The 15,321-nt window shown below is 37.9% G+C and overlaps 9 non-coding genes across 9 annotated transcripts; all 9 read right to left on the minus strand.

Moving 5' to 3' along the window:
• Positions 1-3,347: 3,347 nt before the first annotated feature.
• On the minus strand, positions 3,348-3,421 carry TRNAN-GUU (transfer RNA asparagine (anticodon GUU)). Its single transcript has one exon. It is a non-coding gene; the product is annotated as a tRNA-Asn (tRNA).
• Positions 3,422-5,254: 1,833 nt separating this feature from the next.
• On the minus strand, positions 5,255-5,328 carry TRNAN-GUU (transfer RNA asparagine (anticodon GUU)). Its single transcript has one exon. It is a non-coding gene; the product is annotated as a tRNA-Asn (tRNA).
• Positions 5,329-6,214: 886 nt separating this feature from the next.
• TRNAN-GUU (transfer RNA asparagine (anticodon GUU)) lies at positions 6,215-6,288 on the minus strand. Its single transcript has one exon. It is a non-coding gene; the product is annotated as a tRNA-Asn (tRNA).
• Positions 6,289-7,174: 886 nt separating this feature from the next.
• Positions 7,175-7,248, minus strand: TRNAN-GUU (transfer RNA asparagine (anticodon GUU)). Its single transcript has one exon. It is a non-coding gene; the product is annotated as a tRNA-Asn (tRNA).
• A 1,834-nt stretch (positions 7,249-9,082) lies between these two features.
• TRNAN-GUU (transfer RNA asparagine (anticodon GUU)) lies at positions 9,083-9,156 on the minus strand. Its single transcript has one exon. It is a non-coding gene; the product is annotated as a tRNA-Asn (tRNA).
• An 886-nt stretch (positions 9,157-10,042) lies between these two features.
• Positions 10,043-10,116, minus strand: TRNAN-GUU (transfer RNA asparagine (anticodon GUU)). The gene has a single exon. It is a non-coding gene; the product is annotated as a tRNA-Asn (tRNA).
• Positions 10,117-11,002: 886 nt separating this feature from the next.
• On the minus strand, positions 11,003-11,076 carry TRNAN-GUU (transfer RNA asparagine (anticodon GUU)). The gene has a single exon. It is a non-coding gene; the product is annotated as a tRNA-Asn (tRNA).
• Positions 11,077-12,946: 1,870 nt separating this feature from the next.
• TRNAN-GUU (transfer RNA asparagine (anticodon GUU)) lies at positions 12,947-13,020 on the minus strand. Its single transcript has one exon. It is a non-coding gene; the product is annotated as a tRNA-Asn (tRNA).
• Positions 13,021-13,931: 911 nt separating this feature from the next.
• TRNAN-GUU (transfer RNA asparagine (anticodon GUU)) lies at positions 13,932-14,005 on the minus strand. Its single transcript has one exon. It is a non-coding gene; the product is annotated as a tRNA-Asn (tRNA).
• Between the last annotated feature and the right edge of the window lie 1,316 nt (positions 14,006-15,321).

Here is a 15,321-nt window from a genome sequence, read left to right on the forward strand (position 1 = left end):
GGGACCCCCGCAAGGAAGTTTGGGTTTCGCTGCGTCTGGACAGCAGGTCGCGGCCCCTCACTCGGAGAACCCAATAGCCAGGACTGGGGATGGTCAGAGGAGACCACGGGGTGTTAGGAGAAGTCCAGTAGGGAAAACGAAACGGAGGTAGCCGCCTTGGCTCGGAGGGTTCTGGGAAGGGTTAATAAACTGAAGATGGCCGACTTGGCTTGGAGGGTCCAGGGAAGGTATAAATATAACTGAAATGGCCGACTTGGCTTGGAGGGTCCAGGGAAGGTATAAATATAACTGAAATGGCCGACTTGGCTTGGAGGGTCCAGGGAAGGTACAAATATAACTGAAATGGCCGACTTGGCTTGGGGGGTCCAGGAAAGGTATAACTCGGGTCAGGAACCGGATACACAGGGACAGGCAGGACTGCAGGACCTGGGATGGGAGAGACACTGGAACATAGAAGGAGACTGGGGGCGCAGTACCACACTATAGACACTGGGAGCTGTTTGCAGAGCTATGCTGCTGCTGCAGAGTTGTACCAGCACTGAGGTACAAGGGCTGCTGGGATTTATACTCAGCCCAGCTAGTTTAGGCCAGCCTCCTACTCAGAGAGGGGATAAATCACCCTCAGCGCTGCGGTCACGTGACCCCTGCAAGATGGCGGCGCCCAGTCCCGGGAGCCGGCGTTTGCGCAGCGCCCGGACCCGCCGGGACCCGGGGAGCCCCTGTGCCAGCCTGCACCCCAGAGCCGCCCAGACCTGCACCATCGCGGCGCCAGGACCGGAGGACCCGACGGGGTGAGTAGGCAGAGCCGGACCTGGCGCCGCAGCGGCGCGTGACACGTAAATTGGGAAAAAATTTTTGAACAACAATACCAGTTATAATTATAAACCAGTTCACGGAGGATCACGGTCCGTTATATCTCCAGAAGAACCACCTGTGCTTGATTGCGCCAGAAATGCTTCTGCAGCTTTAGCAGTGTCAAAGTCCTTGTAGCCATTGGCTGTAATAATTCGTAATCGGGCTGGGTACATGACATAAAATTGACGTTTTTCTTTAATCAATGTAGAGCAGATACCACTAAAGGACCTTCTTGCTCTGGAAACCTCAGGCGAGAAGTCTTGAAAAATCCTTAAGTTGTATTTTTCCCATACAATGGGATTAACCTTACGAGAGGCATTCCAGATAGCCTGCTTGTGGAGGTAGTTTAAGACTTTCATAATGACCACCCTTGGCCTTTCTTGGTCACGGTTTTGGAAGTGCCCCATTCTGTGAATACGTTCAATTACAATGTCCGTACATAGTGTTTCTATGTGCAGCAGTTTAGGCAAAGTATTTTGTGCAAAATGTTCCAATGCTGGGCCCTTTAGTGATTCCGGTAAACCGGCAATTCGCAAGTTATTACGTCTTTGACGATTTTCGATATTGGTCATCGCTTCACTAAGTTTTTTGTTGTCCTGTTGCAATGTGCGTACAGTGGCTTGCAATGCGGTAACACTATCAGTGTTGCTACTTATGTGAGTCTCAGCGTCCGCCATTCTTACTGAGAGCAATGCTATGCGATCTGAGATATCAACAACCGCCTTTTGTAGTAATGGGGATACCATGGAGTGTATTGCTTTAACCAAGTCTGTATATGACAAAGAGCTAAGAGAAACACTTTCATGGTTACCTGGAGATTCTAGTGAGCCATCTTGGATCGGCTTTTTCGAGGCCGGAGTGCCCGCTTGATCTTCGCCGGGCTTTGCTGAACTATAATCTCCCCGTCGTTTTTGCTGACCATGACGTTGAGGCTGAGGAGCTACTTTTGAACCTGAAGAGGTGTTCAGGGTCTTATCCATCGTCTGTGTTTGTCTGCGGGGAGACCGTGACCTATTTCTGTTTTGTGTTGACAGCTTGACAGATTAAGAATTTGTTATTAGGCACAGGGTGATGATATAACACTTTCCACTGCTACAGGACTTAGATATACAGTCACTTTAATTTTTACTGCAATATAAGATAGTCTTCCGGCAGAAAAGGAAAAAACATCATGTTATTTCAACTAAATCCTCAAGGTGGCAGTGGTGGTCTTTCCTACATACATCAAATGCAGTATAACTTTTCTTAAGGATCGAGTATGATTGATAGCATAGTTTAGGGTAGATTTTTCAATCCAGTATGTACGGTTACATTTTAGAAAGTTTATTTCACTGCACCATGGAAGTCCTTCTGAAATAGTCCTACATTATAGAATCACATCATTTTCATAGCCGATTCAGAGAATTTTCAGAGAGGTTATACTGCAATAGCAGGTCTGGAATGTAGGATATGCACTTCAAGCACTAGGTTTCGCTGAAAGTTATCTAGTGTAAATAACAGAGATTCGTAGCCAGCCTTATCTTATATTAATATTCAGTGCACTAGTGCTCACCATATGTAAAAAAGACTATATAGTAGTTTTTCATGTGCAGCACTTGCAAATAATGACGGTGTTGCAGGAGCAGTATTACTGCAGTACTCACTGTGGTGTGTCCTTAGCCTCCTCAGAGATGCCACAAAAATATATAACGTATGGGTTTGCCCAATATCCCATTCAGGGTAGAGCTGTAATGCAGCATATGCGGCTTCCCATATGTTTGAGCTTAAGAAATTAAGCTAATGCTCAATAGGATGCTGTTATTGTTTAATCAGCCCACCTTTCAAGATGGCGCTGTGGGAAGAAGGAGCGCTGCGTCACTGACCCACTTCAATGTTCCGGAGCCCCAGTCAACATCCAGGAGGGTCCCCTCGCCGTGGAGTCTCGGGGGTCTGCCCGTTGCGCCTTCTCACCCGTCTCTGGTGAGTATCCAGCCTCGCCAGATGAAGCAGGGAACGGGGAGCGGGGAGCGGCTGCGTCTGTGGGAGCAGGCTGTGTATAGGCCGCCGCTGTCGCGATCTATTCTTGGCAGTCCAGGGAGGCGTCAGGATCTTTCTTCTGCTCTCCGCACACCGGGAGGGCGTCCGGTGTTTCAAAAGGGCAGGATACTTCAAAGAGGTGGTCGGTATAAGCTGTTTGATCTGACCTCAGCACGGAGCTCAGCCGCCATGCATCCTTCCTCTTCAAGATCCAAGCCACGCCCCCAAGACTAGATTCAAGTTAGTACCATAAAAAAATTCCTAGACATAGATTTAATAGTCATTATTTTAAAGAGCTTTTGTAAGATTCTTTATCTACTGAAGAACAGAGGAGAAACATTGGTACTTTCTGATGAAGAGTGAAGCTTTCAGGAGCTTCTGTGACTTAAGATCAGGAACACTATACCACAAGAGGTGATTTAATGTTTTAACTTGTCAACATCTAGTTCTCCAAAATGTGACCAAAAAGTTGATTACGTCCCTGGGTGGGATTGAACCACCAACCTTTCGGTTAACAGCCGAACGCGCTAACCGATTGCGCCACAGAGACCCCTCTAAAGTTGTATCAAATTAGTGATCTAAAAATGATTTATTGAAATATGTGTAAAAGGCCAACATCTGGAGATCTTTTGTAAAACTCTTCCTCCATTGAAGAACAAAAAATCAAATTGGTACTTTCTTGTCAAGAGGTAAGCTTTCAGGAGCTGAAGCTGTTTATATGGTTAGCAGAGTGGCGCAGCGGAAGCGTGCTGGGCCCATAACCCAGAGGTCGATGGATCGAAAACATCCTCTGCTATCTTTGTTTTTTTATAATTATTTGTTGATTAAACCAATACAAAACTGAGATTAATATTTTGGCTCAGTTCTATCTTTTTTATTATGTTAAAAAAGAGATTTAGTAAAACTGTTCATCCATTAAAGAACAAAGAAACACATTGGTACAAACACTAAAATGTGCTTCAATGGTTTCCTAAAAACTTACCTAATTAACTACTTTTAAGAGGAATTGTATCAGAGAAGTCTAGATATACTGCATAACAAGAGGTGGTTTTATGTTTTAACTTGTCTACCTAAGGTTCTTCAAAATATGATCACAAGGTCAAAAATATCCCTGGGTGGGATTAAACCACAAACCTTTGAGATAGAAACCAAATGTGCTGACTGATTGTTCCAAGTCAACAAAATAAGACTAGATTCAAGTTAGTACCATAAAAAAATTCCTAGACATAGATTTAATAGTCATTATTTTAAAGAGCTTTTGTAAGATTCTTTATCTACTGAAGAACAGAGGAGAAACATTGGTACTTTCTGATGAAGAGTGAAGCTTTCAGGAGCTTCTGTGACTTAAGATCAGGAACACTATACCACAAGAGGTGATTTAATGTTTTAACTTGTCAACATCTAGTTCTCCAAAATGTGACCAAAAAGTCGATTACGTCCCTGGGTGGGATTGAACCACCAACCTTTCGGTTAACAGCCGAACGCGCCACAGAGACCCCTCTAAAGTTGTATCAAATTAGTGATCTAAAAATGATTTATTGAAATATGTGTAAAATGCCAACATCTGGAGATCTTTTGTAAAACTCTTCCTCCATTAAAGAACAAAAAATAACAAATTGGTACTTTCTTGTCAAGAGGTAAGCTTTCAGGAGCTGAAGCTGTGTATATGATTAGCAGAGTGGCGCAGCGGAAGCGTGCTGGGCCCATAACCCAGAGGTCGATGGATCGAAACCATCCTCTGCTATCTTTGTTTTTTTATAATTATTTGTTGATTAAACCAATACAAAACTGAGATTAATATTTTGGCTCAGTTCTATCTTTTTTATTATGTTAAAAAAGAGATTTAGTAAAACTGTTCATCCATTAAAGAACAAAGAAACACATTGGTACAAACACTAAAATGTGCTTCAATGGTTTCCTAAAAACTTACCTAATTAACTACTTTTAAGAGGAATTGTATCAGAGAAGTCTAGATATACTGCATAACAAGAGGTGGTTTTATATTTTAACTTGTCTACCTAAGGTTCTTCAAAATATGATCACAAGGTCAAAAATATCCCTGGGTGGGATTAAACCACAAACCTTTGAGATAGAAACCAAATGTGCTGACTGATTGTTCCAAGTCAACAAAATAAGACTAGATTCAAGTTAGTACCATAAAAAAATTCCTAGACATAGATTTAATAGTCATTATTTTAAAGAGCTTTTGTAAGATTCTTTATCTACTGAAGAACAGAGGAGAAACATTGGTACTTTCTGATGAAGAGTGAAGCTTTCAGGAGCTTCTGTGACTTAAGATCAGGAACACTATACCACAAGAGGTGATTTAATGTTTTAACTTGTCAACATCTAGTTCTCCAAAATGTGACCACAAAGTCGATTACGTCCCTGGGTGGGATTGAACCACCAACCTTTCGGTTAACAGCCGAACGCGCTAACCGATTGCGCCACAGAGACCCCTCTAAAGTTGTATCAAATTAGTGATCTAAAAATGATTTATTGAAATATGTGTAAAAGGCCAACATCTGGAGATCTTTTGTAAAACTCTTCCTCCATTAAAGAACAAAAAATCAAATTGGTACTTTCTTGTCAAGAGGTAAGCTTTCAGGAGCTGAAGCTGTTTATATGATTAGCAGAGTGGCGCAGCGGAAGCGTGCTGGGCCCATAACCCAGAGGTCGATGGATCGAAACCATTCTCTGCTATCTTTGTTTTTTTTATAATTATTTGTTGATTAAACCAATACAAAACTGAGATTAATATTTTGGCTCAGTTCTATCTTTTTTATTATGTTAAAAAAGAGATTTAGTAAAACTGTTCATCCATTAAAGAACAAAGAAACACATTGGTACAAACACTAAAATGTGCTTCAATGGTTTCCTAAAAACTTACCTAATTAACTACTTTTAAGAGGAATTGTATCAGAGAAGTCTAGATATACTGCATAACAAGAGGTGGTTTTATATTTTAACTTGTCTACCTAAGGTTCTTCAAAATATGATCACAAGGTCAAAAATATCCCTGGGTGGGATTAAACCACAAACCTTTGAGATAGAAACCAAATGTGCTGACTGATTGTTCCAAGTCAACAAAATAAGACTAGATTCAAGTTAGTACCATAAAAAAATTCCTAGACATAGATTTAATAGTCATTATTTTAAAGAGCTTTTGTAAGATTCTTTATCTACTGAAGAACAGAGGAGAAACATTGGTACTTTCTGATGAAGAGTGAAGCTTTCAGGAGCTTCTGTGACTTAAGATCAGGAACACTATACCACAAGAGGTGATTTAATGTTTTAACTTGTCAACATCTAGTTCTCCAAAATGTGACCAAAAAGTCGATTACGTCCCTGGGTGGGATTGAACCACCAACCTTTCGGTTAACAGCCGAACGCGCTAACCGATTGCGCCACAGAGACCCCTCTAAAGTTGTATCAAATTAGTGATCTAAAAATGATTTATTGAAATATGTGTAAAAGGCCAACATCTGGAGATCTTTTGTAAAACTCTTCCTCCATTAAAGAACAAAAAATCAAATTGGTACTTTCTTGTCAAGAGGTAAGCTTTCAGGAGCTGAAGCTGTTTATATGATTAGCAGAGTGGCGCAGCGGAAGCGTGCTGGGCCCATAACCCAGAGGTCGATGGATCGAAACCATTCTCTGCTATCTTTGTTTTTTTTATAATTATTTGTTGATTAAACCAATACAAAACTGAGATTAATATTTTGGCTCAGTTCTATCTTTTTTATTATGTTAAAAAAGAGATTTAGTAAAACTGTTCATCCATTAAAGAACAAAGAAACACATTGGTACAAACACTAAAATGTGCTTCAATGGTTTCCTAAAAACTTACCTAATTAACTACTTTTAAGAGGAATTGTATCAGAGAAGTCTAGATATACTGCATAACAAGAGGTGGTTTTATATTTTAACTTGTCTACCTAAGGTTCTTCAAAATATGATCACAAGGTCAAAAATATCCCTGGGTGGGATTAAACCACAAACCTTTGAGATAGAAACCAAATGTGCTGACTGATTGTTCCAAGTCAACAAAATAAGACTAGATTCAAGTTAGTACCATAAAAAAATTCCTAGACATAGATTTAATAGTCATTATTTTAAAGAGCTTTTGTAAGATTCTTTATCTACTGAAGAACAGAGGAGAAACATTGGTACTTTCTGATGAAGAGTGAAGCTTTCAGGAGCTTCTGTGACTTAAGATCAGGAACACTATACCACAAGAGGTGATTTAATGTTTTAACTTGTCAACATCTAGTTCTCCAAAATGTGACCAAAAAGTCGATTACGTCCCTGGGTGGGATTGAACCACCAACCTTTCGGTTAACAGCCGAACGCGCTAACCGATTGCGCCACAGAGACCCCCCTAAAGTTGTATCAAATTAGTGATCTAAAAATGATTTATTGAAATATGTGTAAAATGCCAACATCTGGAGATCTTTTGTAAAACTCTTCCTCCGTTGAAGAACAAAAAAAAACAAATTGGTACTTTCTTGTCAAGAGGTAAGCTTTCAGGAGCTGAAGCTGTGTATATGATTAGCAGAGTGGCGCAGCGGACGCGTGCTGGGCCCATAACCCAGAGGTCGATGGATCGAAACCATCCTCTGCTATCTTTGTTTTTTATAATTATTTGTTGATTAAACCAATACAAAACTGAGATTAATATTTTGGCTCAGTTCTATCTTTTTTATTATGTTAAAAAAGAGATTTAGTAAAACTGTTCATCCATTAAAGAACAAAGAAACACATTGGTACAAACACTAAAATGTGCTTCAATGGTTTCCTAAAAACTTACCTAATTAACTACTTTTAAGAGGAATTGTATCAGAGAAGTCTAGATATACTGCATAACAAGAGGTGGTTTTATGTTTTAACTTGTCTACCTAAGGTTCTTCAAAATATGATCACAAGGTCAAAAATATCCCTGGGTGGGATTAAACCACAAACCTTTGAGATAGAAACCAAATGTGCTGACTGATTGTTCCAAGTCAACAAAATAAGACTAGATTCAAGTTAGTACCATAAAAAAATTCCTAGACATAGATTTAATAGTCATTATTTTAAAGAGCTTTTGTAAGATTCTTTATCTACTGAAGAACAGAGGAGAAACATTGGTACTTTCTGATGAAGAGTGAAGCTTTCAGGAGCTTCTGTGACTTAAGATCAGGAACACTATACCACAAGAGGTGATTTAATGTTTTAACTTGTCAACATCTAGTTCTCCAAAATGTGACCAAAAAGTCGATTACGTCCCTGGGTGGGATTGAACCACCAACCTTTCGGTTAACAGCCGAACGCGCCACAGAGACCCCTCTAAAGTTGTATCAAATTAGTGATCTAAAAATGATTTATTGAAATATGTGTAAAATGCCAACATCTGGAGATCTTTTGTAAAACTCTTCCTCCATTAAAGAACAAAAAATAACAAATTGGTACTTTCTTGTCAAGAGGTAAGCTTTCAGGAGCTGAAGCTGTGTATATGATTAGCAGAGTGGCGCAGCGGAAGCGTGCTGGGCCCATAACCCAGAGGTCGATGGATCGAAACCATCCTCTGCTATCTTTGTTTTTTTATAATTATTTGTTGATTAAACCAATACAAAACTGAGATTAATATTTTGGCTCAGTTCTATCTTTTTTATTATGTTAAAAAAGAGATTTAGTAAAACTGTTCATCCATTAAAGAACAAAGAAACACATTGGTACAAACACTAAAATGTGCTTCAATGGTTTCCTAAAAACTTACCTAATTAACTACTTTTAAGAGGAATTGTATCAGAGAAGTCTAGATATACTGCATAACAAGAGGTGGTTTTATATTTTAACTTGTCTACCTAAGGTTCTTCAAAATATGATCACAAGGTCAAAAATATCCCTGGGTGGGATTAAACCACAAACCTTTGAGATAGAAACCAAATGTGCTGACTGATTGTTCCAAGTCAACAAAATAAGACTAGATTCAAGTTAGTACCATAAAAAAATTCCTAGACATAGATTTAATAGTCATTATTTTAAAGAGCTTTTGTAAGATTCTTTATCTACTGAAGAACAGAGGAGAAACATTGGTACTTTCTGATGAAGAGTGAAGCTTTCAGGAGCTTCTGTGACTTAAGATCAGGAACACTATACCACAAGAGGTGATTTAATGTTTTAACTTGTCAACATCTAGTTCTCCAAAATGTGACCACAAAGTCGATTACGTCCCTGGGTGGGATTGAACCACCAACCTTTCGGTTAACAGCCGAACGCGCTAACCGATTGCGCCACAGAGACCCCTCTAAAGTTGTATCAAATTAGTGATCTAAAAATGATTTATTGAAATATGTGTAAAAGGCCAACATCTGGAGATCTTTTGTAAAACTCTTCCTCCATTAAAGAACAAAAAATCAAATTGGTACTTTCTTGTCAAGAGGTAAGCTTTCAGGAGCTGAAGCTGTTTATATGATTAGCAGAGTGGCGCAGCGGAAGCGTGCTGGGCCCATAACCCAGAGGTCGATGGATCGAAACCATTCTCTGCTATCTTTGTTTTTTTTATAATTATTTGTTGATTAAACCAATACAAAACTGAGATTAATATTTTGGCTCAGTTCTATCTTTTTTATTATGTTAAAAAAGAGATTTAGTAAAACTGTTCATCCATTAAAGAACAAAGAAACACATTGGTACAAACACTAAAATGTGCTTCAATGGTTTCCTAAAAACTTACCTAATTAACTACTTTTAAGAGGAATTGTATCAGAGAAGTCTAGATATACTGCATAACAAGAGGTGGTTTTATATTTTAACTTGTCTACCTAAGGTTCTTCAAAATATGATCACAAGGTCAAAAATATCCCTGGGTGGGATTAAACCACAAACCTTTGAGATAGAAACCAAATGTGCTGACTGATTGTTCCAAGTCAACAAAATAAGACTAGATTCAAGTTAGTACCATAAAAAAATTCCTAGACATAGATTTAATAGTCATTATTTTAAAGAGCTTTTGTAAGATTCTTTATCTACTGAAGAACAGAGGAGAAACATTGGTACTTTCTGATGAAGAGTGAAGCTTTCAGGAGCTTCTGTGACTTAAGATCAGGAACACTATACCACAAGAGGTGATTTAATGTTTTAACTTGTCAACATCTAGTTCTCCAAAATGTGACCAAAAAGTCGATTACGTCCCTGGGTGGGATTGAACCACCAACCTTTCGGTTAACAGCCGAACGCGCTAACCGATTGCGCCACAGAGACCCCTCTAAAGTTGTATCAAATTAGTGATCTAAAAATGATTTATTGAAATATGTGTAAAAGGCCAACATCTGGAGATCTTTTGTAAAACTCTTCCTCCATTAAAGAACAAAAAATCAAATTGGTACTTTCTTGTCAAGAGGTAAGCTTTCAGGAGCTGAAGCTGTTTATATGATTAGCAGAGTGGCGCAGCGGAAGCGTGCTGGGCCCATAACCCAGAGGTCGATGGATCGAAACCATTCTCTGCTATCTTTGTTTTTTTTATAATTATTTGTTGATTAAACCAATACAAAACTGAGATTAATATTTTGGCTCAGTTCTATCTTTTTTATTATGTTAAAAAAGAGATTTAGTAAAACTGTTCATCCATTAAAGAACAAAGAAACACATTGGTACAAACACTAAAATGTGCTTCAATGGTTTCCTAAAAACTTACCTAATTAACTACTTTTAAGAGGAATTGTATCAGAGAAGTCTAGATATACTGCATAACAAGAGGTGGTTTTATATTTTAACTTGTCTACCTAAGGTTCTTCAAAATATGATCACAAGGTCAAAAATATCCCTGGGTGGGATTAAACCACAAACCTTTGAGATAGAAACCAAATGTGCTGACTGATTGTTCCAAGTCAACAAAATAAGACTAGATTCAAGTTAGTACCATAAAAAAATTCCTAGATATAGATTTAATAGTCATTATTTTAAAGAGCTTTTGTAAGATTCTTTATCTACTGAAGAACAGAGGAGAAACATTGGTACTTTCTGATGAAGAGTGAAGCTTTCAGGAGCTTCTGTGACTTAAGATCAGGAACACTATACCACAAGAGGTGATTTAATGTTTTAACTTGTCAACATCTAGTTCTCCAAAATGTGACCAAAAAGTCGATTACGTCCCTGGGTGGGATTGAACCACCAACCTTTCGGTTAACAGCCGAACGCGCTAACCGATTGCGCCACAGAGACCCCCCTAAAGTTGTATCAAATTAGTGATCTAAAAATGATTTATTGAAATATGTGTAAAATGCCAACATCTGGAGATCTTTTGTAAAACTCTTCCTCCGTTGAAGAACAAAAAAAAACAAATTGGTACTTTCTTGTCAAGAGGTAAGCTTTCAGGAGCTGAAGCTGTGTATATGATTAGCAGAGTGGCGCAGCGGACGCGTGCTGGGCCCATAACCCAGAGGTCGATGGATCGAAACCATCCTCTGCTATCTTTGTTTTTTATAATTATTTGTTGATTAAACCAATACAAAACTGAGATTAATATTTTGGCTCAGTTCTATCTTTTTTATTATGTTAAAAAAGAGATTTAGTAAAACTGTTCATCCATTAAAGAACAAAGAAACACATTGGTACAAACACTAAAATGTGCTTCAATGGTTTCCTAAAAACTTACCTAATTAACTACTTTTAAGAGGAATTGTATCAGAGAAGTCTAGATATACTGCATAACAAGAGGTGGTTTTATGTGTTATACTGCATGACAAGAGGTGGTTTTAACTTGTCTACCTAAGGTTCTTCAAAATATGATCACAAGGTCAAAAATATCCCTTGGTGGGATTAAACCACAAACCTTTGAGATAGAAACCAAATGTGCTGACTGATTGTTCCAAGTCAACAAAATAAGACTAGATTCAAGTTAGTACCATAAAAAAATTCCTAGACATAGATTTAATAGTCATTATTTTAAAGAGCTTTTGTAAGATTCTTTATCTACTGAAGAACAGAGGAGAAACATTGGTACTTTCTGATGAAGAGTGAAGCTTTCAGGAGCTTCTGTGACTTAAGATCAGGAACACTATACCACAAGAGGTGATTTAATGTTTTAACTTGTCAACATCTAGTTCTCCAAAATGTGACCAAAAAGTCGATTACGTCCCTGGGTGGGATTGAACCACCAACCTTTCGGTTAACAGCCGAACGCACTAACCGATTGCGCCACAGAGACCCCTCTAAAGTTGTATCAAATTAGTGATCTAAAAATGATTTATTGAAATATGTGTAAAAGGCCAACATCTGGAGATCTTTTGTAAAACTCTTCCTCCATTAAAGAACAAAAAATCAAATTGGTACTTTCTTGTCAAGAGGTAAGCTTTCAGGAGCTGAAGCTGTTTATATGATTAGCAGAGTGGCGCAGCGGAAGCGTGCTGGGCCCATAACCCAGAGGTCGATGGATCGAAACCATCCTCTGCTATCTTTGTTTTTTTATAATTATTTGTTGATTAAACCAATACAAAACTGAGATTAATATTTTGGCTCAGTTCTATCTTTTTTATTATGTTAAAAAAGAGATTTAGTAAAACTGTTCATCCATTAAAGAACAAAGAAACACATTGGTACAAACACTAAAATGTGCTTCAATGGTTTCCTAAAAACTTACCTAATTAACTACTTTTAAGAGGAATTGTATCAGAGAAGTCTAGATATACTGCATAACAAGAGGTGGTTTTATATTTTAACTTGTCTACCTAAGGTTCTTCAAAATATGATCACAAGGTCAAAAATATCCCTGGGTGGGATTAAACCACAAACCTTTGAGATAGAAACCAAATGTGCTGACTGATTGTTCCAAGTCAACAAAATAAGACTAGATTCAAGTTAGTACCATAAAAAAATTCCTAGACATAGATTTAATAGTCATTATTTTAAAGAGCTTTTGTAAGATTCTTTATCTACTGAAGAACAGAGGAGAAACATTGGTACTTTCTGATGAAGAGTGAAGCTTTCAGGAGCTTCTGTGACTTAAGATCAGGAACACTATACCACAAGAGGTGATTTAATGTTTTAACTTGTCAACATCTAGTTCTCCAAAATGTGACCAAAAAGTCGATTACGTCCCTGGGTGGGATTGAACCACCAACCTTTCGGTTAACAGCCGAACGCGCTAACCGATTGCGCCACAGAGACCCCCCTAAAGTTGTATCAAATTAGTGATCTAAAAATGATTTATTGAAATATGTGTAAAATGCCAACATCTGGAGATCTTTTGTAAAACTCTTCCTCCGTTGAAGAACAAAAAAAAACAAATTGGTACTTTCTTGTCAAGAGGTAAGCTTTCAGGAGCTGAAGCTGTGTATATGATTAGCAGAGTGGCGCAGCGGACGCGTGCTGGGCCCATAACCCAGAGGTCGATGGATCGAAACCATCCTCTGCTATCTTTGTTTTTTATAATTATTTGTTGATTAAACCAATACAAAACTGAGATTAATATTTTGGCTCAGTTCTATCTTTTTTATTATGTTAAAAAAGAGATTTAGTAAAACTGTTCATCCATTAAAGAACAAAGAAACACATTGGTACAAACACTAAAATGTGCTTCAATGGTTTCCTAAAAACTTACCTAATTAACTACTTTTAAGAGGAATTGTATCAGAGAAGTCTAGATATACTGCATAACAAGAGGTGGTTTTATGTGTTATACTGCATGACAAGAGGTGGTTTTAACTTGTCTACCTAAGGTTCTTCAAAATATGATCACAAGGTCAAAAATATCCCTTGGTGGGATTAAACCACAAACCTTTGAGATAGAAACCAAATGTGCTGACTGATTGTTCCAAGTCAACAAAATAAGACTAGATTCAAGTTAGTACCATAAAAAAATTCCTAGACATAGATTTAATAGTCATTATTTTAAAGAGCTTTTGTAAGATTCTTTATCTACTGAAGAACAGAGGAGAAACATTGGTACTTTCTGATGAAGAGTGAAGCTTTCAGGAGCTTCTGTGACTTAAGATCAGGAACACTATACCACAAGAGGTGATTTAATGTTTTAACTTGTCAACATCTAGTTCTCCAAAATGTGACCAAAAAGTCGATTACGTCCCTGGGTGGGATTGAACCACCAACCTTTCGGTTAACAGCCGAACGCGCTAACCGATTGCGCCACAGAGACCCCTCTAAAGTTGTATCAAATTAGTGATCTAAAAATGATTTATTGAAATATGTGTAAAAGGCCAACATCTGGAGATCTTTTGTAAAACTCTTCCTCCATTAAAGAACAAAAAATCAAATTGGTACTTTCTTGTCAAGAGGTAAGCTTTCAGGAGCTGAAGCTGTTTATATGATTAGCAGAGTGGCGCAGCGGAAGCGTGCTGGGCCCATAACCCAGAGGTCGATGGATCGAAACCATCCTCTGCTATCTTTGTTTTTTTATAATTATTTGTTGATTAAACCAATACAAAACTGAGATTAATATTTTGGCTCAGTTCTATCTTTTTTATTATGTTAAAAAAGAGATTTAGTAAAACTGTTCATCCATTACAGAACAAAGAAACACATTGGTACAAACACTAAAATGTGCTTCAATGGTTTCCTAAAAACTTACCTAATTAACTACTTTTAAGAGGAATTGTATCAGAGAAGTCTAGATATACTGCATAACAAGAGGTGGTTTTATGTGTTATACTGCATAACAAGAGGTGGTTTTAACTTGTCTACCTAAGGTTCTTCAAAATATGATCACAAGGTCAAAAATATCCCTTGGTGGGATTAAACCACAAACCTTTGAGATAGAAACCAAATGTGCTGACTGATTGTTCCAAGTCAACAAAATAAGACTAGATTCAAGTTAGTACCATAAAGAAATTCCTAGACATAGATTTAATAGTCATTATTTTAAAGAGCTTTTGTAAGATTCTTTATCTACTGAAGAACAGAGGAGAAACATTGGTACTTTCTGATGAAGAGTGAAGCTTTCAGGAGCTTCTGTGACTTAAGATCAGGAACACTATACCACAAGAGGTGATTTAATGTTTTAACTTGTCAACATCTAGTTCTCCAAAATGTGACCAAAAAGTCGATTACGTCCCTGGGTGGGATTGAACCACCAACCTTTCGGTTAACAGCCGAACGCACTAACCGATTGCGCCACAGAGACCCCTCTAAAGTTGTATCAAATTAGTGATCTAAAAATGATTTATTGAAATATGTGTAAAAGGCCAACATCTGGAGATCTTTTGTAAAACTCTTCCTCCATTAAAGAACAAAAAATCAAATTGGTACTTTCTTGTCAAGAGGTAAGCTTTCAGGAGCTGAAGCTGTTTATATGATTAGCAGAGTGGCGCAGCGGAAGCGTGCTGGGCCCATAACCCAGAGGTTGATGGATCGAAACCATCCTCTGCTATCTTTGTTTTTTTTATTATTATTTGTTGATTAAACCAATACAAAACTGAGATTAATATTTTGGCTCAGTTCTATCTTTTTTATTAT

This window comes from Crinia signifera, chromosome 3 (genome assembly GCF_055691185.1).
Source record: "Crinia signifera chromosome 3, ASM5569118v1, whole genome shotgun sequence".
Classification (NCBI taxonomy): domain Eukaryota; kingdom Metazoa; phylum Chordata; class Amphibia; order Anura; family Myobatrachidae; genus Crinia; species Crinia signifera.